The sequence below is a fragment of the Rhea americana genome, unplaced genomic scaffold (genome assembly GCF_003343005.1).
Source record: "Rhea americana isolate MKP2758 unplaced genomic scaffold, rheAme1 scaffold_6, whole genome shotgun sequence".
NCBI lineage: Eukaryota > Metazoa > Chordata > Aves > Rheiformes > Rheidae > Rhea > Rhea americana.
Window position 1 is genome coordinate 7453915 of NW_028186756.1, and position 24267 is coordinate 7478181.

Consider the following 24267-nt stretch of genomic DNA (forward strand, 5'->3'; position numbering starts at 1 on the left):
TTTTTTTTTTTTTTTGCAAGTCCAAAATTTTTATCATCATTCTATGCCAAATTTAACAACTGGATGGATTAAAGTTTCAATATTCAAAAGTCATTTTCTTGCCTTTTTTTAACCAATTAGCAAGACAGATTTTATATGGCTGAAGTAAATGAACTGTCTGTCAGAACCAAGGCTATTAGGTGGTATCGGTCATCTGTCAAAGCTAATGAAGCAGTTTGGCTTTGGCATCATTGCTAAGCAGGTGTCTGTAAACAGCAAATCCCCTAACAATCTTTCTGTGTGCAAAAAGCACTATGATGCCACAGATGTTCACTGCTTTCCTCCATTACGTAAGCTTTATATATCTTAATTTCTTTGAAAAAGTAACATGCTTTATATGTTGTTTTAGTAATGTTTTGTTACTATTTTAGTTTAGTTTTCATTGGCCAATGGCATAATGAATTCTGTTTGTACAGAAGCTGTAGCTGTACAAGTGGTGTGGTATATTTTTTGGTAAGGTTGACTTTAGTAAAATAATAAATAGCTACATTTAAAAAAACAGCAAAAAAATTAACTGCTGCTGAGGCTGTGACTGAAAAGCTCACATACGAGAGCAGCAGGCAGGAGGAAACTGCACTTTAGGCAGTGCCCTCGTCGCAGGGCTGGCGTCGCCCTGCCCTGGCTGGGCGATGCTGATGAGCAAGGGGGACAAAACTGTGATTTGCCAGCACTTTAGTACTTGCATCGGCAAGGCAGAAGGGAAAAGGTAGTTCAGAGACTTTCTCTGTCCATTCTTGGGSTAGTTTTCAAGCAGCCCTACTATCTCTAGGAAGGGCATGGTATTTTTGCCAGGAAAAGAAGGCCTAGTTGCACCCTGGATCTTTCTGCTGCCCTAAGATGTTTCTATGGTTGGCTTTATCCATGCTGCAGAAGTGCATCCAACAGATACTGGCAAAATTCCTACAGAAACACTGAAACCCCACAGACACCAACTTTCATAAAGGGAGTGAGCTGTACATCAAGTAACATCAAGATAAAGCACCTAATCATTGTTTCAGCCACAGGGTAAGACAACATTAACCATGGTTTCTGTCGTAACAAATTACAGCACAGCAAGAAGAAACTGCCACAGACAGGATGTCCCCTGCCCCCATATAAGTGGATAAAAGTACTCAAACCTGACTCTTTCTACAGTGGCAACCACTAGACCTAGTTGCCATTGCCTCTGAATCATCTAGGCTAGCTGAACCCACACACTTTGCAATAAACCTTATGCAGTGCCCATCATCATTTTCCATTTTACCTTCTATACAGGAGAGAGAGCAAATGTATGAGTCAAAAAAAAAAAAAAAAAAAGGCATTCCTATCTCATTGCTGAATGGCAACAGCGAGAGGTCTACCAGAGTTCAGAATAACAGAGGAGATAATCAACTTAGCTAGCTTCACCTTGCTCAGGGCCTGTTCTTAGGACAGTAATATCCAGGATCCAGTAAGGCATAGCAGTGATGCTTTCTCATGCACTAGGTGTACTTTCAATCCATCTTTCCTCTGAAATACTTCAGTAGTTCTTAATGGATAGGAGGACATTTGATCCCAAGTTGATATCTTACTGCCATTGCTGTGAGGATCCCAGTAGACATGAAGACATTGCAAGGATAGGAGCAGAAGGGAGAGGTCTCTTATGTGTACTTTGCAGAGCATAAATACATAAGCCATTGCTGATGAAACTGAGTGTTACATTGATCTCATTGAGTGCTAGCGGAAAAAAACATGCTTCTATGATGATTAAATAGCTTTGTTGAAGGCAATACACTTGATGTTTTGGAGAACAAAGCTGGAAATCTAATTAAAGAGTCTACGATAATGCACAAGCCATTGGCGTGGTCACAGTCTACTTGTAATTTTTGTGGTTGCTCCAATTAGCATATACATAACAGATGGAATAAGATAAACAGGAAAGTTCCTCTCTGAACAGAAACCCAAGTGCATAATAGCACCAAAACAGTCTCATGTGAGTCCAATGTATTTTATATTTATAACAGGGACCAAAAATGTTTTCCACTGAAACTCTTTCCCCTGGGTGTCTTTACAATACACTGCTGAATAATTTACTTTATCTGTCCTGAAGCTGAAATTAAGAAGCATTTTTGTACATTCAGTATAACAGMGATGCTTTTTACAATACAGCTGAGGTTTGCATCACACTGGGGAACAATACAAGTATGTTATATGCATGAATGCTGGTTTTTCACATGTAATGTAGTGTATTATTAAGCTGTATATTTAACTGGAAACTAGACTGAGTTGGCCAAACATGAAAGAGGAAACTGTACAAACAGGGAAAAGACATTTGGTCACTGGGCATTGACAGAAGGTTTAAGCATGGTTCTCAGAAAGCAAGAGAAACGCAACTTTTCATTCAGCTTTCCTGCCTGTGACTAGATAGAAACCACTGAATCAAAAATGACCAAAGCTAAGATTTTGAAGAGCTGCCTCTGGGCACTGCAGACCATGTTCCCGTYAATTCCAGAAGGAACTGGGTGTCTGTCTCCCTCAGTTCAAATGTTTGTTACAGAAAATACAAGATGAATTCTCAGCACTTGCTGTATTAGGAAACTTTTTATCAATTACAAAACTTTAATATATAGAATCATAGAATCAGTAAGGTTGGAAGCGACCTCTGGAGATCATCTAATCCAACCTCCCTGCTCAGCAGGGTCACCTAGAGCATGGTAGACAGGGTTGCGTCCAGGCGGGCCTTGAAGATCTCCAGAGAAGGAGACTCCACAACCTCTCTGGGCAACCTGCTGCAGGGCTCTGTCACTCTCACAGGGAAGAAATTCCCCCTCACGGTCAGGCGGAACCTCCTGTGCTTCCATTTCTGTCCATTGCCTCGTCCTGTCACATGGGACAACTGAAGAGAGTTTGGCCCCGTCCCCCTGACACCCTCCCTTCAGGTGCTTATACACACTGATAAGATCCCCCCACCGTCTTCTCCTCCCCAGGCTGAAGAGGCCCAGCTCTCGCAGCCGTTCCTCACAGGGCAGATGCTCCAGCCCATTGATCATCTTTGTAGCCCTACGCTGGACTCTCTCCAGTAGCTCCATGTCTCTCTTTTCCTGGGGAGCCCAGAACTGGACACAGTCCTCGAGATGAGGCCTCCCCAGGGCTGAGTAGAGGGGCAGGATCACCTCCCTCAATCTGCTGGCAATACTCTTCCTAAGGCACCCCAGGAGACCATTGGCCTTCTTGGCCACAAGGGCACAGTGCTGGCTCATGGTCAATCTGTCATCCACCAGCGCTCCCAGGTCCTTCTCTGCAGAGCTGCTCTCCAGAAGGTCAGCCCCCAGCTTGTACTGGTGCCTAGGGTTATTTCTCCCTAGGTGCAGGACTCTGCACTTGCCCTTATTGAACCTCATGAGGTTCCTCTCTGCCCAGCTCTCCAGCCTGTTTGAATGGCAGCACAGCCCTCAGGTGTATAATATCTTTACAAGTATACTTGCACCTTGGCTCCAATGCTGGAGTATTTCAACAGGCACAATTCTCTAGCTGCAAAGAAATTAATACTTTTTTTCTCCCATAGCACTAATAGCCTGTGCCAATACATACATCAGATGATAACTAGGAATCCTGCTAATAATGCTTAACATCATATTTGGTGCCCCAGGCTCATCTTCTTATGCTGTATGCCTTTTCCCCATTTGGGATCACCCAGAGAGATGCAACAGACCGTGGTGCTACTGTCAGCCACCACATAGCGCCATGGCTCTATGCATGGTGATGTGATCCAACACATCAGTGCTATCATCAGGCTGTGATGGCAGAGCCTTACTTCCCCTTCTTATTTCCCCTGCCTTAACTGTGGGAAGTAAGAAACTTCAGAAATCTGCATCCAGCACAACCCCATTTTCATTTTTCATACCTTCCTGGAAGAATACAAATCTATTATTGCCCAAGTACTGCCCACATATCCATGGCTGAAGGTAAAACTTTAACATTCGGGAGCAATTGGATGCTGTATTTTTGGATGWACAATCCCCATAAACTCCCCACCAGTGGGAGAATCCAAAGATAATCTATATCATCTGGCCTGTTACGTTAAAAATTTTCAGAATAGGAAGAGGAACATTCATGACAAAAATTGTCCTCTGTGCTTTATGTGAGTTAGTTATGATCACTTAATTTCTAGATCTGAGAAAGAAATGATAGAGCAGGCCTGGTTCAAAGCCACTAGGAACCTTCCCATAAACTTCAGCAGCTTGTGGAATATTGTTTAATTAAGTGTTGTTTACTTTTTAAATTCTACTCAAAGGTACTAGCTAAATTTTAGGGTGATTTAAGATGAGGTATCACTTGCCAGTTGGGAATTCAACAGCTTCACTGGAGTTAAATAGATTTGTATCATCAGCTTGAACTGTGTTTCTGAATTTTCATCTAACAACTTTCAAGGAACTGCACAACTAATACTGCTACAGACAAAAATTAAACAGAGTTATATGTAGTGAAAGTTTTGAAATGCTATTACTAAAAAACAAGTGCTAACCCCTAAATCCATTGTATATTCTACAAAAAGACGGACTGTTCTGTCTAATTATTTATGACTGATTGATTTATGGATTTTTACATTGTGGTTTACTTTTGATTTTTTTTCCTAAGTAAGTAAGTCTGTTATTTTCCTCCAATCTCAGTTTAACTGTCTCTTCAATATTGATCTGGAAGTGACAAGCAATGCAAATTTTTAGTGCTGTGCATCATGTGGCATACTTCAATTATTGGCTGGCATACTTCAATTATTGGCATTTATTATCATGAATAATGTATAGCTATGTTCTTTTAATTTGTCATTGATTGCCAGCTTTTTCAAAATGAGTGTAGTTCTCAGGAGAGTTGCTGGATTGACAGGCATGGGTAGATGCCTTCTGTTTAGCCACAAAGTAGTAGAAGAGAAACGATGCTTGAAACTTTCCCACAGCGTACCACAGGACAGCCTAGCACTGGTTTTTGACGAYGCCTGAAAGGGAACACGTTTCAGGCTTTGCAGTCATCCAAGCACTGATGTGTCTGCTGTCGATACTATAAACAGGACTGATCATTTTGTAAACAGCAATTTTACACTGAGGCCATCCCAGCCTTGTATATTTTCAGTTTTTAGGGTACTGGCAAACTAGTGTCTTAGTAATGAAAAGTATTAAAATGGAATGTCTAGTACACTAACCAGGCATAGAGGCTTAGGGAGATCTCAAATTTTTAAGTACTACAGTTTCAGAGGGGACTTGTGGAACCATGATGACATGATGGTGGAAATAAAAAAGTGTGAGATTGGTTAGTCTGGCAGGAGAAATACGTGTCTAAAGAATGCAAGAGTATAAGGGTAAGGCTGCTAATCTTTTGCAACTAACAAAGTAAGTCAGGAAAGAAACTATCCTGTACTCAGAACAAATCAGAAATAGCCCACCTTTTTAAAATGGAACAATAATGATTCCTCCTAGCTGGGTCCTAAATCAAGGACATGACTGAAAACAGCTTCCACCCATAGAAATAAAAATGTGATAGAAAAGTTATTCTTTTGCACTTTAGGAATCCTAAAGCTGATTTTTTTCTGATAATAATTATTTTTAGATAGTATAACTTGTTAATAGGAACATTGTTCAAAAAAAAGGTAATGAGATGATAGATAGCTCACTTAGAAGGAAGTATGTACTTGAAGATTATTAAAGAAATTATTTTCTCATTGTTTTCTGACTTCTCTTTGAATGAAAGGCAACTGTATCCAAACAAGGTCACTGTGAGTATACATTTCAGCTGTCAGTTGGGGAAAATTGGCATCAGTGTTTCTAGGGGATAAAGTCTTAATAATTGGTACTTACTTACTTTTAGCACATATCACCTATCCAAACTAATTAAATGCTCTTTCAAGTACTAGTAGTTCAGCCTTCATACTACTTCCTGCAATATAGTCATTGCCTCTTTTTATGGAGCAGTAAACTGCCACACAGAGGATGGGGTTTTCAATCACATCTAGCACTGGCCTGTCCTCACTTCCGCTGAAGTCAGGGAGAATTTTCACATTGATATTTATGAGTAAGAGTCAAGATAACACCAATTTTCTCATTGACCTCAGCAGCAGGAGAGATGAGTCAAGGCTGATGGCCTTTGAAAAGCTTTTCCTGAGTGACTTCAGCCAGTTTGTCATAACAAGACATTAGTAGAAATGGAAAGGTCATCTGGGTCACCTGTTCCAACCACCACACTTCACTGCCTTTGGAGGAAATGTTGTAAGATGCTTTATGCACCTGCTGAGAAGTGAACAAGACTCACAAGCAGTATTGAATGCTATCTCTGTTTTCATTTGGCTGAAGAAGGACAGGAGAAAAGGTGAAGGTACAAATTTCATATCTCACAATACTGAATATTTGTGTAACTCCATATGACTAGGAGGACATTTTCCCTGCACTGCCACATGTAGAATAAAAATATCAAAAGTTTCAAGTACATTTGGGATCACAGAATCCAAGTTAAATATTACAACTCATTATATGGTCACAAGCCATTAGTTTCAGCTCCAAATTGGCAAGAAATAGCAATTCAGAATTCATATGCATGTGGGAAAAATGTACTCAGAAAAATCTAAAAATTAATCATAAAAAATGTGTTTCATAGCAATTCTGTCTTTCCATTTTAACACCCTATTGCTTATGATGATGGCTCATTAGCTTCTGTCAAATATTTCATCATTTAATCCTCAGTCTTATTTGAGAATGGCTACATTACATTTCTATTCTGGCTCTACGGAGGTTTGTATTTGTTAGTCTTGAGTTCAAATTTATTTAATGCTAATCCACTTCACTAAATACACTTCAAATGCATGTTTATTCATTTGTCATTCTTCTACAATCCTAAATATGTGGTTCAGATGAAGTAGGATATTGTATAAAATAGTTTTTTTCTTCACAGTGGTAATTGTTCCAAGTCACTGCTCAAAACTAGTGTCATGTTACATATAAAAATCCACAGAAAGATTTGGTCTGAACAACTAATGACTTCCTACCACAAGCGTTTTTCCCCTCTGTTCCAGCAACCTGATAAAATAAATCTGAGGACAGCCAGCAAAAATTCTGAATGCCCATTAAAAGAAAATGCCCCCMAAAAAATTGCTTCAGACAGTGCACAGTAAGAGTCTGGGAATTCCCAGTGCCAAAAACTTTTACTGTAGCTGTGTGCTACCTATTTAAACAAGTGGGAAACATTTATCTTGATTTGACTTTTGTTTTTGTACTGGAGAAACATTGTTAACAGATCAGTCAGTAGACTATTTTTCTGCATTTATTAAAGGCAAAAAAATGTTTGTCTGTGGTCCTTAGTAAATGGAATCCCATGAAATGAATGTAGTTACTCAGTCATGCTTTGTAACTTTTCTTCACAGGGACCTGTACGACACAGGTCACACACTGATAATTTTAAAATAGAGCAGCATATGTCATAGCCCTGGTGAAAGGTCTCCTGGGGAGTCCAGGATTGCTGAAAACTCACCCAGCTGCTGTGTTTGGGTCCTACCAGCGTGAACTCCCATTGGTGAGAGCAGGCTGGTGGATCCCAAACAATTTTCTGTGACATTTGAGAAATGCTAATTCATAGGTGTGTGACAGCAAGAGCTTGTATTAGGCCTTTAAAGTGGCACACAACTGTGCACTGCTTTGACTCCAAGAAAGAAGGAAACTAGACTTAGAAATATTTCTTTCCACCATCCTCGCACACCTGTAATCCTAAGAATGAGAGTTAATCTTTCCTAACTTTGATTAGATGCCTAACTTTAAAATGACTGAAGAGCGAGTGGCCTGGCTCCCTATAAACCAAAGACKTTCAGAAGGAGATGGTGTGGTTGGTACGTTTCATCCTAAAATAGGTGTCTAATGTCAGGGAGAAGAACTGTGATTTAGAAGTGATAGACTCTCTCTGTTGACTTCAGAGGGAGTCCAGATGATTAACTTTGATGAGATACTTTGTTTCTGGATGGCAAAAGTTAGGTGAGATATATTCTGTACAAACGACATACATACAAACTGTTGTCATGAGCACAGTTTGCAAAGGATAGAGTGTATATACGTGTCAGAAAACAAGTCAAAGCTGCTTTGACTAAATCATTTCATTCTAATACTACAGAGTACTGRAGGAATAAGATTATACAAGCACAGGGTCCTTCTGCATAATTTGTATAATGATGATGATTATGGTACTGGTAACATTTGGGAGAAAGAAAACAATTGGCAGAGGACAAGAAGTGCAAGCAAATAAGCTAAAACAATGATCTAATATCACCAGAAAAAAACAGAGCCAAATTTGACCTGAGGACTGCAGTTGCAAATATGCATTAATAGAATTCTTCAGCGGATGTAGCAGACTGTAATTTAATCTGAAGTACACTTGAGAAATTAGAAATGCTTCTCTTGTCTTGCTTTTTGACATGACAGAGGTCTGGATAAGTGTTAGGTTTTAATGTAAATTACRAAGATTAGTATGTATGTCTGCAATTTGTCTACAAATAGTCTTCATCTGTTTAATCTCCTTCAGTACTGTCATCATCCATCTCATCCTCTTTGAGATGCTCTGAAGAGAAAAGAAAGAATTGTCAAGGCACAAGAATTATTTAAATTTCATTTTAAAAGGCCATCTTGGTATTTTAGACTGTCTTGTAATCAGGCTGACCATCTTGAAGAGTAAATATTTATTAGCTGAATAGATCAAAATTGCGTTTCCATGTTCAAAACACTGTAGGAACTTATAACATGCAATGTAAAGAGGCTAAAATGATAATTTTATAAAAACATGTTAAAATGACCTGTGTCTTGGTTGTCGGAGAGAGGTTGGATAAATGAGCAGGGTACGCAAGCATTCATTTAGTCAAGTGCTTCTCTACGACGAGTTAATTAGAACYACTTCTGTTCAAAGATAGCAGGAGTTACACAGGAAAAGTCTTCAGTAATTTTTGTCTTAAAAATAAATGGAACTTTTCCTTCAGTTCAAAAATATTTGGATTATCTTTGGCATAATTTTGCCAAACTATTTATTTTCCTTATTACTATTCTAGAAAATAACCTCCCCCGCCTTCCCCAAACCTGCTTTCACTCTTGACATGTTGAATTCCATTTTGCAGATTTACCAAAGAAAGATGCTCATTAGAGATTTACAGACTTTGCAAGGTCCTGTCTCAGCATCAGTATCTTTGGAGTTCAGATCACTTTTCTTCCTTTCCATAAACAAAAATATCATAATGTGACTATAAGTTATTTTTACTGTATCATTAATCTCAGAGCACTGATATGGATACATAGTGGTTTGTATCTGCAATTTGTTTGCATGTGTGTGCATGCATAAAGGGAAAGGAAGTGATATATAACAGATGGTTATTTCAAATGTTGGTTTACTGTATATAGTTCATTTGTAGATTCTGCCCTTCCTTGCACATGGACCCTTTCAACTATCAGACTGTATAGCACAAGGGCTTACACAATATTCAGTAATTTTTGGCAGTTAGTTAGTGATCAGGCTTTCATTGCTGCCAGATCTTTGGCAGTATAAGCTGCATCCCTGTCTGGTATACAACAAGCACAAGGTCTCATTATACTGGAATTTAATACTCAGGGCCAGAAGGCTCTACATACAATGTAAACCCAGAATCTCTCCCTTGCCTTTGACTGAACAACTGTTTAATATGTGGTGTCATACAAAACTGCCATAATTAAAGGGCTAATTATTTATATACATATTCGGTTCCAATGCAAATAAATAAAAATAGAGAAATTAATGAGATAAATTTCAGAGGTTAAATATTTTCAAATGTACCCATTTGTGCCAGTGGGGCACAGTGACAACTGGCACAGAGGTCTACATAAGGCAGTTATGACACATTCACTATATCAACCCATCATGAAGTCTGCAATACATCCTCATATTTGAAGCAATGTGTATACACAAATGTATTTTTGTGCACACACAACAAAGGGAGGAGTAATAAACTGAGGATACTGTCTGTGGAGCCTGACCTGACAAAAAAGGACAAAGGGGTTGCAAGTCTGTCTTACAGGCATTTCACTAGGCGGTATCACAGTTAGAAAACAGRTTAATTCCCCAGCCAGCTGTTCTTACTGTAACCAGTCATGAAATAAAGGATTACGAAGTTGTCCATGAAGACACTGACCAGTCTCACTTAGGATAAGAAGGTGACTCAAATGAGGTATTAGGGAGCAGACGCACTGTGCGGGTTTAGATGTCACTTTAAGTGCCTAAACTGCTTTTCTTGCATTGACATGTCATTGCTATGATACAGCTCTTGGAAGAGGTGTACCTCATAGCYAGATGCCTGGGCAACAAATTTGGAAAGCTGAGGAAGAGAGATTCTTCCTCTTCTACTGCAGCCCAGCAGTTAGGGATCTGGGAGCAGGTAGAAGGACCCTGGGTCTCCTCTTCCTTCCTGGCCTTCAAACTGCTGAGCTGTCRTTGCAAAAGAAAGATGCCTGCTCTTTCTGCTCTACCCCTGTTTGCAGCAGAAAGACCTAACTGCCAAGCACTATGTTTTCTCTACAGTGGGCTCACTGTGATACATGTTGGAGTTCTTCAGGGACTGTAGTCATAGGGATCCCTATGCTACCTTGGAAGTAAGTAAGTGGCCTCATATGGAAGCTGCGTACCAAGGCAGAACTTCTGGGCATGCACAGCAACATGACACTGAGCCTCTAAATAAGTTTTCACTTTTCCAGTCTAGGCAGCATTTTTTCAGATAATTCATCTTACCCTCTCTGCATGCATCAGAGTTTAGGTGCCTAAGTACTAATCAGGATTTAATCCTAAATTAACAGGTGAATAACACTAATGGGATAGAGTGGCTAAGCAGAGAGAAAAGGGGATTATTTAGATAGACAAGTCAACCTCAGTGATCTAGACAGCAAATGGAAATAAACTTTTTGTATTCCTTCATCTCCAGTGTTCTTTTTTATTAAAATGAGGTACTGTATTTAGGAAGAATAATGTGCAAGTATGCTGAACTTAACATCAATTCATTAGTACTTTCATTGTATCTTGATTTTAAAGCCATTTCACAAAATCAATCATTAGTTGTTATGGGGCTATTTGGCACATTAAACCAGTCGGGACCTTCATGTTAAGTGAAAACTGAGGTGAACTGTGCATGTTTCTATTTATAKTAGCAGTATTTTGACCCTCACAACATCTTCTTGAGGTTAGTATTTTGTCACTAAAATTCCCGTTACAGACTGAGATTTATCACAACAAGGCTTCAGTATGTGAATAGCTTTTTATAGGATGAATTCAGGCTCTGAAGCTGGAAAAGTCTTTGCTGCTTAGATCAAAGCTGGCTAAAATTCAATTTTGTTTCATGGGAAATTAGGATATTTTGAAAAAGTTTTTATTTCAGTGTGGAGATGAAAGTAGTTTTCTAAATTTCCCACAGAAGAAAAAAATCAAAAAACAATGATAATGTTGATGCTAATAATTTAAAAAACATATCAGAATTTGATTAGATCTTTCTGAAATGGAAATGAATGAGCCCTACATGAGTACCAGGCTTCCAGGACATCAGAACAGTCAAAGTAATCGCTGCAGATTAGGCAGTAGCCTGTGACTCCTTAAGAGCGAGCTGAGGTAAYGAAGGCTGTTATAACTGGGTTTACATGCTCTCCAGAGCTTTCAGGACCCTTACTTCATGAAAGGAGCTTGCACACTGTGAGAGCTGATGTTTGCAGGCCCCTGGGTCTACATGTGATCATCTCTTCCCACTACCAGATTTATCTGCAGTTCATCATTATACCCAACCAAACAACAAGGAAATAGTCTTCTCATTTTGAAAACGAGGATAAAGAGACAATAGGGACATTGTCAAGATGCAAGTTCATGTTTGCAGCACATATCCRTTGAAGTATATGTTTCTTCTTTGACAGATGAGCAAAGTCAGGGGTTGAGAGCAACCAGGAAGTAAAGTCAAGCTAGTTGAGAAGATCTACTTCAGATCATAAGCCTGTAATTTGGACTGGAGGATGATGCATCCCCCCATTTAGGAATCACCGTAATGTTTTTCTTGTCAGGCCAGGAAACTAAGTTAGCTCAGTATCTTCTTACAGAAAATTTAGGAAAGTAGTTCTGATTGATTGAGTGTACCAGTATGTTGAGGTGAGAGGCATTTTTCAAGTAGCTTCTTCTTACTCACTTCCAAAGCTGCTCTACTTTCTGCCAAATAATAAGTAAGTATTTGATCACAGAGCCTGAGAAAGAGAATGACTTTACAACAGAAGGTTAGACCCACCCRGCAAAATTATGGAGAACTTACTTACTTATAAAGAAATTACAGAGAAACTTCGGCTCTGAAATGACGTGGTAGATTTGAAGATCAATATTTTATCCTTAGCTACTCTAAAAAGTCTTCTGTGGATCCAAGACCATGTTAATAATTGGCCAAAGGCACAAAAGGAAAGTTGTAGCTGAGCCAGTGGATCAGCTGTCTAAGAAAAACCATCCTTGTGCTGTCAATGCTGACTATTCACTGATTATTTTCAACTTTCTCCACTAAAAATTGTGCAAATAATTTGTTAAAACAAAAAAAGCATTTTCAAACCTTTATAATTAAACAACTGTTATGACAATAGCACTAAATATACAGTTGAGATCTGTAAAATATATGTATGKTTTAGTGTGCACCATGTTTTCCCAAGGAAATCATTATGGCGCATTCTAAGATTATATGAAAGAAAAAGACTTGCACTCTATTAAGGATCTGTAATATGGAATACACGTTGGTTTCTCAATATTTGTAGTAGGGTCCCAAAGGAGCTACTAAAATACAGGCTGTGAACAAGCATTAAATSTAAGTAAGTCACAAATCTTAACCGAATCCTGATATGTCTATTGATAGAATATTAAACTCAAAAAAGAGTTTCCTATTCCATTGTGCATTAATATCACTTTGAAAATGTGCATACTTTAATTTGCCAAAACAAATAAAATAAATAAAAAYAAAATGTAATGATATTTCAGCATCATAAAAAATGTTTAAGTAATCATAGGAAAAGTGAAAAATCTCCACCTTATTCCAAATCATTAAGGCTAATGTTATAAGAATTTATACTGTCTTAYGTGATTGCAGCAGTGATTACCAGCTTAGGAATGTTCTTTTACCTAAAACAAGCTACAGTATTTCTACTGCAAGCCATGGAATAAATTAAATTAGAATAAATAAAAGCAGAAGAGGAGTGAGACATAAAATCATGGCCTGTGATTTTACACCATAGCTCATTAGCTCTGCAATTTTGACATAGTTTCCAATTGAGGCATCCTACACAACATCAACTGTCATTTTTTTTTGTAATACCTCAGCTAGCTCGTAGATGTTGCTGTGAGCAAAGGTTGGCGTGAGACTCAATACATAGAGAGACAGTCTATCAATATGTGTGTCCTCAAGTTCATCAATCTCAATCTGAAGTAATTTTTACCATTTCCTCAAAATAACAATCCATGTTGGAAAAGCTCCAGTTAGTTAGTTTAGACTCAGTACTGGATCTCTTGTGATGCATTTAAGTAAAAAAGTGCATTATGGAGGCACTGATACATGTAAATTTAATGCATGCTCCTAAATTTTAGCTGATAGGCAGGAAACATCTACACCCTATGTCTTGTGACTAAAAGATTTATCAGCTTCACTATGCATATGCTGATGAAAGGTCCCATGGGTTGGGGGGGGTGCTTCTGCAATGTGACAAAGTTTTGACATCAAAACTTGCATTCTCTGAGTTGGGGGAGGTTCTCAGACATAAGGCCAGAGCGTGGCTAATCCAGCAGACACATACATGCATGCAGTGTGCTTCCTTGACTCACAAAAAATACTAACTGAATGCGAATAATGATACAAGGAACAGTTTACAAGATGAGASAGTGCTGGATGAAGGCACAGAATGTGTTCAACAGCTAATTTGCATCTTTTCCCCCCACCAAGTATAGCATTTTTGGTGAGTGAAAATTAGACTGCATTTCAGAACTACGAAAAGCTCCCCAAATAAGTGAATTTTTCAATAATTGTTTTTCTTTCTTTTGACTCAAAGAATTACACTGTTTCCTCTGAGAAAACACTTCGAAAACTGTGAGCTGTCTTTGACTTAGCATATGCCAGAAGAGGTTGAATTGTTGCAGCTTTTAGAACTCAGCTGATAATTTCAACCTATTCTCAGTTTCCTCTTCTATTAAAAATATTAGAGACGCCTTCTCTGTGTATAAAACCTGAAAACAAATGTAATGGCTTGTAAAAATTGTATTCTTCAAGACTTAAAAGAAAGATTTCTTTGGTAAAACAGTTGATTTTGAAGGTTAAGGCTATGCTGCATTCACAAGGCTTTCATAGCTCCCACAAGGAATATAATCTTGTTTCAGGGTAAAAAATATATATATATATATATATATATATATATATATATATGTATGTATGTATGTATGTATGTATGTATGTATGTATGTATGATATATGTATGTATGTGTGTATATATATGTATACATATGTATGTATATATGTATATGTATACATCTTGACAGTGTTGCCTCTGGCTTTTAGTGCAACTCCTTCGTGATTACTGCAGGACAGGTTATGCGTCTCTGGCCCTTGCTGGGCTAAGACGCTCCGGAGGCATTGGGGATATGCTTGGTCTCAGCAGACTCGATAATATGACCTGAGGACCCAGCTGATATCAGCCATGCGAGTAGGGCTTGTCTTCACCTTCTAGCTGCCTGTGGCGTGGAGGTTTACATTAGTTCCTTGACACAAATGTAAYTGCAGTGGCGAATTACCTTCTCGGGGCTGACAAGCCCCATCGTACGACAGTATTAGCATTTCCCAGGCTAAATAGTGTGAGAGGGGAAAAGTCAAAGGAACAGGTCCGGAGATGGTACCAGGGACAAAAAAAGGTGGCTTTTTATTTAGTCTGTGATGGAAAACATTTCTCATGAATTAATATAATGATAAATCATTAATAGCCRTGAGATGCATTAACATTATGTAAGTTTCATTATAATCTTACAGCTGTGCTGATGAAGCTTTACATAATAAAAAAGAAAAATCAGGTTGAACTTGCTTTCCTTTAGTGTAGGGCATGAATAACTATGCTGCAAACCAAGTGTGCCGGAGATGAGGATCAGGCCCATGCATTCCCTGTTTGCTCTATATTCTAATGTGCTGGGTGCCACTGATGTGTGCTGCGAGGAGGCTCAGTGATTCATCCCGTGGGTGGCTGCCTGTCACGGGTGGGTGAAGCACTGCCTATATATAGCTTGTGCATAAGTTCATAGCACACTCAAGGATGGCTTGGAATGCAAGGTGCTCTCTAAAAGCCCTGGGTAAATTGGTGTTATTTTATTATTACAGCAAGGTGCTAGCAGCTGACAATTTCAATAATTGGATCAACTTTCTTATTGGAAATGCCAGCAGGTTTGACTCAGCTGTTTATAGTTCTGTAGCTGATGATGAATTATGTTCTGTGAAGCAGATTTTGTTTCAGGTGAGATTTTGGGGCGATCAGGGGCAGGGAGGGGAGGAAGGGAGGAGGCCAGTCTGTCCTATGCAGAGGTTAGTGATCCCAGTGGTGTTGGCCCAAATGCCTTTTCCTCAGTGGCAATATGACAGGCGATGGTAGGTTCATTCCATGCATGCAGTAGGGGTGAGATGTTCAGTGCTGCAGCAGTGTAATGACTAAGTGCTTGGATTTCTCACCTAGGATGATGAAATCTTTATTTCTCATCCCTATTCTGTTACAGGCACTGCACAACACATCACAGCTGAATCCAAARGGGCAGATGAATGCTCTCACACCTAACTTGCGATATCTGGGCCTTCAAAGTGGATACTAATTCCCTGTGTTAGGTGCAGCAAGTACCTATACAATGAAGGTGCATGCTTCAAAAATCACCTATAGGCAGTATGCTGACTTACCCAGATAGCAAGGAAATGCTGTAGACCAGAATACATTTTAAATTCTACCCTTTTCTGGAGTGAAACATGTTATTCATAGTCTCAGGAAATTACCTACAGGGCAGCRCAGCTGGAATGCCCTCCAGAAAGAWGCAGGCTTGTCCTCTTCCTAAAATGAAGCACAAGCCCCACAGTAGGATAAGGATCTTCTTAGGGGTTATCTGATGGTTACAGTACTGATCCAATAGCYTGCAATCTCGGTTTGGTTGCTTCCTGTCTTTGAGCATATTCGGCCTTCATCTTGGAAAACACTTGCTACCAAAGCAAATCTGGTCATCAAATGTTGATGCTACTGGAAACACTCTTCTAAACTCACAAATGACGAAAACTATGTACTGAGGTAATAAATCATTGCTTTTCCTTGGTGAATCATAATTATGGTCCCCATGAGACAGAGCAATGCTTCCCCAGGATGATCTGAATTTTGTGTTTTTGAAAACTACTGAGAAGCAGCTCTATAAACTTCAGAAGTATATTTATTAGATATAAAAAAAACAGGAAACTAACCCTTGCTAGTCTGTTTACTTACTTTYTCCCTCACAGCCTCTCTCTTTTCCTGCTGTGAATAATGTATCATATTTTTCTCTCTTAGCACCCATAAAAAAATGAGGATGTTAATTTCTTACAGTGGCAGCTAAGATGAGAACAAATAAGCAGTTTACTTCATACAGGGTGCTCACCGATTTCCTCAAGAAGTTCCTCTGGAGCTAGTGCAGTTGAGGGCCGCACCATCGATTCCTAGCTGACAGCAAACAGATGGCCTGGCAGCAGAATTGTTCAAACTTTAGTAGGGTTCATCATTAGTGAAGCACAATACAAGTTTGCAATTTCAGCTTCCTGTTATTATGTAAGTGGTGCAGTATACYGTAAGAGCAATATATTAGCCACTATGTGTCATTCAAGGCAAACAGTTATGGTAAAGCTGTGACATGGAAAAAGTCAGCCTTCTAAGGTAACGTATGTTGACGGTGCCCTGCATCCTTTCTGACAAATGTTATCGTTCTACAGGTGAATAAGTACTAACATACTGCTTTGCATCTCCAGGAGTAGTACGGTATCTCTGTATCTCCTGCCACATGCCCATGCCAGGTGTCAACAGATGCAGAAAAATCTAGGAAAAACAGAAATACCAGTCAGTAACTGTTTTTAGATTTATACTGCCTTTTTTATTTTTGCTACAGCTAGAATAGTCTGCACAYGGGGAATAGCATAAAATTGCAATGACTTTATGGAGTGTTGTATGTAAAAATTAAGATTTAAAAACGCATGTGGTTACGATTTCACATACTTTGAAATTCAAAGTGAAATACGAATAGTTAAAGAACCAAATCGCACTCAGTATTTACTCTCTCAAATAGCCCCACTGAAGTTAAGCCAGCTGTATAACATCTGATCTCATGCTCACTGTTTGCTTTCTAGAACTGAACTTCTCCTGGACAGGTCCTGTGTTACCAAGTTCACCAGTACAAAAAGGTGCATTGCTTCACAGTCATTTAGTACTTCTCTGTGTGGCAATACAATCTCAAGCTAGATAATGAAAGATGATTTTAGGATAAAAAGTAGAGATAAGTAAATAACTGCAGCGAAGCTTAATCTTAACAGGTGTATTTATAAAGATACTGACAGCACGATAGGCAATATAATTAAGTAAGTAAGTGCTGCGTTACTGGTCCACATTGTTTGTTTTTCTTCTGATATATTTTCTTTATAATATATGAACAGCTTGCACTTTTAAACAACATTTCTTCATATCCCTGTAGTCATCTGTGTCAATTTTATAATTGCTTGGTAGTTTTGTTCAGTAAAGTGAGTTAGAAGGGTTTCTTGTGTGCTGTCACCTTTGATTAGTAAATTTCCCAATAGGGAGGAGGATGATGTCTGATGGCTAAAGTGGTTACATTCAAGGGCTTTTGGATGAGAAGTAGTATTTTTTTAACATATGATTGCCACTTAAGAAAACACTAACTATATGGAAAAGTATTGTTCATAGGGTGTGTTATTGTACCATTTTTTTCATGTTCAYCATTTGCCATTCTTCTATTCTTTCTTTCTCAATTACTATTGATGTTCAGGATGGCTGTCAGCTAAAGTCTTTTTATAAGCTGTTCTGCAAGTTGAACACAAATTACATGACAGCTTGCAGGCTACTTGTTGTCATGGTGTTCTTACTTTGCTCTAGGCAATGCCATATAAAGAATATTACATCTCAACTCTTATTTGCATCAACCAAATATTTTAACATTAACACAATAATATCAGGATGGCAGGATGTTTATGACATTACTAGCACCAAGAAAGCAGAAAAAATTAGGTTCTGTTTCCGCCTCCACAGTTTCACCCACTCCCAGGTTCTGTACTGTTGCGGTTACAGAACTGTTGACTTCCACGGAGGTAAGTTGATTATAGGTTTTGGGCCCAATTATGAAATTTAATTTTAAAAGTCTTTTTGAATGTACTTGCAGGCATTCACTAACTGAGCTGTAACACAGGGAATGTGACCTTGCATGCAACTCTGATCTAGCTTCCTATTAAACAATTTACTCTAAGGCTATMTTAATTTTAGAAGTTCTATGCCACATGCACAGTCCAAAAAAAACTGCAATGCATGAAAGCACTGAGGAGGAGCAGGTAGAAAAGAGCTTCCACAGGAAAATTACCAAAATTATGGAACATGGAGTTTTCCTGCACCAACTACTTCTCCATGGTAATAGTCTTCCTGCAAGTTAGGACCACCATTGCTGTGTTTTACCTTATTCACTTTGGAAATGGACTAGCCAAAACAGTATGAGGTTCGTCTATGCCAGAAGATTTATTTTAATGTGAACTTATTTAAAGAGATTGCTTTGTAAGAACTTGCATACAATAGCTGTATCCACAGCTCTCACTAGATAGCTGGCTCCATCTTGAAGTTTTTAATAAATCCCATTGACTAAAACAGCTCTTGGTGCTGTGATGCTGGTACTTGGACATATGCAGCAGCTTGTGTGGACGTCCAGTACATTGCCTTATGGACCTTCTGCAGCTATAAAGACAAGAGCCACCTTACTGAAAAGCTCTGCAGATTTTGCAGAAGCAGTATCAGCTGCAGCTTCTTTATCTTCACCTGCAGAATGACTGGGAACATGAAGAAGAGTTGGCAGGTCATAGTTTGAAGGCTTGAGGTTGTCAAGCAGTATCTGCCTTGGTACAGCCAGCTTCATCCTCAGAACCAGAAAAAATGCACTGCAGGAAGGGCAGTGAGAAGGACAGGCAGATGTGGTCTGGACACTTCAAGCAGCTTATGCAGTGTTTCCTCCTAAACAATGAGAAGGCTGCTTTTTCCAGGGTACCACAAATGCCTATTTTGTATACGTTAAGATAGTTCTGGTATGTTACTTACTGCCTCTTGCCTCCTTTTGGCCCAGTGATCGGCATCCATTGCCCATTATAACATTTTCAAAGAAGCAGCTCAGCATCTTAATGCTTGATCCTGTGTTGCCTTCATTCTTGGGAGGAACACCTTGCAATTATGTATACAACTACCTGCTTTCCTTCAATACTTTCCTCAGGAACCAGCTTGAACATGATGCCTATACAAACTTCAATCATGGGTATGCTGCTAATGTGCAGAAACACCTAACGATGGTGTTCCCTTGGATGAGCTCATTGTTCTTTGCCCTACTCTGTCAGTCTGCTTCGCTCCAGCTCTACCTTTAATTTTAGACTCTTTTTGCATTTAACATATGTTTACTTCCATTTTTTACAATTGGAGGAAAATTCACTGTTTTTACAAGATCTACCAGTAGAACTACTGTGCTAATAGGTACAAGACAGAGTGTGTTGCCTTTCCTGCATTCATGGAGATTAAGGACAGATAAGACCACAAGATCTTCCAGTCTAAAATGAACAGGATGGTATACATGTGGACTTTAGACCCGGTAAAAAATACAGAATTTTTTCTGAAAATAAATTTAATTTAAAAAGTTGTTTCATTTGATTAGACTTTTATCTCCATCCAGGGAAAACAGAAGCAAAAAAAATTGATACTGGTTTGAAACTTGAAAAGCTTTCCAAAAGAGGAGTACAGAGAAGTGAAAGAGGAAGCTTAAAGTGGAAAAATTTTGCATTGGCAGGAAATTTTGCATTGTCAAGTCAGCAAACAAATCAATAAATTCTGAGGTCAAACCTCAGAATCTCAGCTAATGTGAAAAGTTACTTTGAAAATTACTGCTTTTGCTTCTAAAGAATTTTTCATTGGGGAAAACCTGATCTAAATAGCATAATGAGCTACAGGACAGACATGGTGATGCTGAAAATCAGTGAAGTATGGGTTCAGAAATGTATTCTGCAGAAATAGGAGGACAGTTCTTCCTGATACCATTAGTAGCATTTCCTGAGGAAACTGAACTCACTAAAATTCACTACTATATGGCTGCATTTCCATAGAACAGAATGGAAAAAGCAAAGATGTAGCTGCACATGAACTATGCTCTTTTCCTCATATCTATCTTAGAAGAAAGCTTCTGTGAGTTTTTCARATCAACTTTGGTGATGCAGACTAAGGTCACTGTGGCTACAGATGAGGCTTTAATGCCAAGATACAATGGAGTTAAACAAAACCAGCTTGGTTTACAGTTAGGTTTATATAGAAACAGAGATATTGCTTCTTCCTGGAATTTCAAGGTGATATGTTGTCTTTCACAGATCATCAAAATCTTTTGCAGTCCTTGAAGTATTCACAAAAAACCTTCTGCAAAACAAAACAGATTTTTCTTGTATTCTTGTGTGTCTTCCATAGTTTATGCCAGAGCAGGGCATAAAGAGCTCATCTGAGTGTAGTCCTCAATAGTACTGGTAAAATATATGCAAGATTTTGCACACTCTCTCTCATTCTTCCCAGTCTTTGTAGGTTTTTATTTCAACAGTGGTCTTCATTCTCTAAGAAGAAAGAAATTAAAGATTTAAGCARGCAATTTGTTTAATTTGCCCCAAAATAATTCCAGCCCCTTGAAAATACTACTATCTAGCACTTACTTTGCTATAAATATGGAGACCAAGTTTTTCTTTTAAAGATCTCTAGAAACATAAAAGAGCTTTTAAAAAATGTAATTTAATAAATAATGTATGTACAACTTGCTTAAGGCCAGCTAAAAAACAGAACATCCAGGCAAATTGCACATGTTTTTATCACTTCATTCATTGTGTATTGTATTTACTCCCAAGAGTTATGTTTTCCCAAGAATTATATATTTATTCCCAATAATATTTTATTCACAAGAATTTTCACTTCAGTGTTCTGTTCCCCCTCCCCCTGCCATTCACTTGTGAACTTGTGTACACAAGTATTAGTGTACACAAGGCCCCTGATTCCTGGTAGAAGAAAACCCAAAAGCACTTTACATGAACCTTAGGTGAGAAGTGTATTTGTGCATAGTGTCCCCTTTATCTCCACCACTATGAAACCCCTTCATCACCACCACTTCTCTTCACTCACTTCAACAAGAAAAACAGCTAAAAAAAAGCTGAATGTCTCACAATTGCAGTAAAATACTTGGGTATGCAACTACTTATGGTGAGGCCGAACAGCATTTTAGAATCCATGTTTTCAATTGAAAATGTGCACTCTTTGGATTTGATCTACAGATAAGCCGTAGTATATAAACTCTAACTTTTGTCTTCTAAGAGAAGGTTGGTGAGTAAGGATTTTTGTGCTTGGCCTATATCAAACAACTAAGGACTTTTTTTCTCTCTGATTTGTCCAACTCTGATACTATGCTCAAGTTGGAAATGTAAGATAAACGAAAAACAAATTCAACTTTCAAGTTGAATATGATTTAATAATTCCTGGAGGGTGAGCCATGGAGCTCCACCAGGGAAGATTTTTGGCAACAGACTGTTCCAAAATACCCTAAAGACTATAAATACACCTTAAGAATCTGAATTAATGGGACAGCTTTTTAATGAATATGGTTAGAAAAGACTAGAGAATGAAACAGTATTCAATTAAGGATGCATTTTTTAAAAAAATATGGTATATAAGCTCAAGTGCTTATAGTTTTTTTGTCATTGAATTATGCCATCTATACTGTTGTACAGACCACAGAAAGATAAACAACTGTCTTCAGTCTTTTTCAYAGGAGCAGATAAAGAAAACACCTGGTTTTTACACAGCATGTAAGGTTGACCTATAGAGAGCTTGAATTTAAGAACAGTTAAAAGAAGAGAAATTTCACCGTGTTTACTTTTATGCTTTTAACAGCATAGTTTACTTAAAACAAATCACTAATGAGTCTAGCACTCTACCTTGGAAATATCTCACTCCTCTTTACGAGAGGAGGCATTCGCAGTTCATTCAGTTAACAAACTATATAAAATACCCTAAATCTGGGAGATTTGGGGATTTCTGAACATTTCAAACGTACACAAGTAAGAATGAGTACGCTATTAAATGCTAGCATGAGTAATCTGTCAGGAAAAGTAAAGGGGCAAGAGCACTAAAGAAGACAAGCCATCACCATGTCCTTTTCAATAGTCTGCTCTAATGGACAAGCCATGGTGCTGTAACAGTGTAGGGACAGATCCTCCAGCCTCTTTGTGATGTTCCAGAAGTACAGGTGACCTTAAACTGATCCCCAAACACTGATTTCCTGTACTTCTAAACCAGAGGGCAGATATCAACAAGCTGAAAGGTACAAGAAATTAAGGGCTTGGTCTTAAGGATAAATTCATAAGGGGTGACTCAGACAGCCTCATACAAGTCTGTTAGAGCTCTGTTTGAAATGACCTCTTTGTGCAGTTACCATTACTACAGAAGCTGGGGTGGTCCCCTGATGAAACATGGCATTGGGATGACCGCATTTCTCATTCCAGGAATTCCGAATACTTCCACAGAATTATTAAGACAAGTCAAAGTCTAAACAACAGCAAAATGCCATGCTAGGTGAGAATCCCAACAAAGCAACACACTGCTTCATCAGAGCTTCTAGGGCAGCTCAAGGTAGGAGGCAGCGAGCATCAGTTGTGTAAGCTGGGCCATATTACGGTGCTAGCAATTTCCTTTGACCTCTGCAGCTCTTGGGATCAATGAGTCTGGATTACATCAAAACAGAAGGCAATTAAAATCAATGATTTTTCTAGAAACTGCTCTATAAAAGCTCACTTCTTCCAAAAACTAAAGATAGATAATCTGACTGGGCAGATTTTTCATTTGTGTTCAGAATTTCAATAATCTGGCAGCTCTGAACATTTACCCTAGAGAAGGCGAGCATAGTGCCTTCAAGGTGTTGACTGCATCAGATTTACTGTGCAAGCACAGATCACCTTTCAGAATACATGACATCATAGATCCTCGCCATCTAAGACAGGATGACAAATTAAAAACACTGGGTAACTTCATCTGTTCTGTTACATAAGCAAGCTGTGGAACTTCAAACTGGTTTTTACATCTATGACTACCTTCTAAAATGATATCTAGGCTGATGGAAGAATTCAGCAATCTCTAATGCAAATATTTCCAATAATTAATTATGTACATTTACGTATGTTTTCTGTATCTGAATTTCTCTATTTGAATTTTGCTACTTCAAATCCCAGACATTAGCTTCCTCTGTGCTTTTTATTAAACAGATTAAAGAATCATGTTTGTGAAAATATTAATCATTAAATATGACAGATTCATTAAGCATTTATTGAAAAGCTGCCTATACCAAACAAACTTGCAGTTCACTCAGTTCTTTGAAGCATTTCAAGCCACCCGATCTTATAGWTAAATAACTATTAATGATGACTAATCTCTTATACTTTATAGAAAGCTCATTCTTAAGATTTCTCAACAAGCCCAAATGATCACCAGGGCTGCCCCACTCCACATCTTCAAATATTTCCTAATTGTCTATTTCATTCCCTGGAGAACTAAACATGCCTCCAAAGGACACTTTCTTAATATAACTGCAGAATAACTCCATCAATTTTGTGCTTACATAACTCAGTTCATTTCCCATTTCTCTGCACTTTGCCAAAATCATTTTTAAAATGTATCATCCTGCTCACTTAATTAAATTTCCACTGTATTTGTTTCCTTTATTGCTTCCCAAAATAAAAATCCACTCTGTCTTTAACCTCTTCCTTAACAGCCTTACAAATTCACAGTGCGTCATACCAGTGAGTGATACCTACTTAAGCAAACATGGTCATATATGCTCTTTAATACATTCCTGTGACTGGTTGCAGTTCAGTCAATAGTAATTTGAACAGGAACCTGTAAACGTTGGCTAAAAAAATATCCCTTCTTTTCC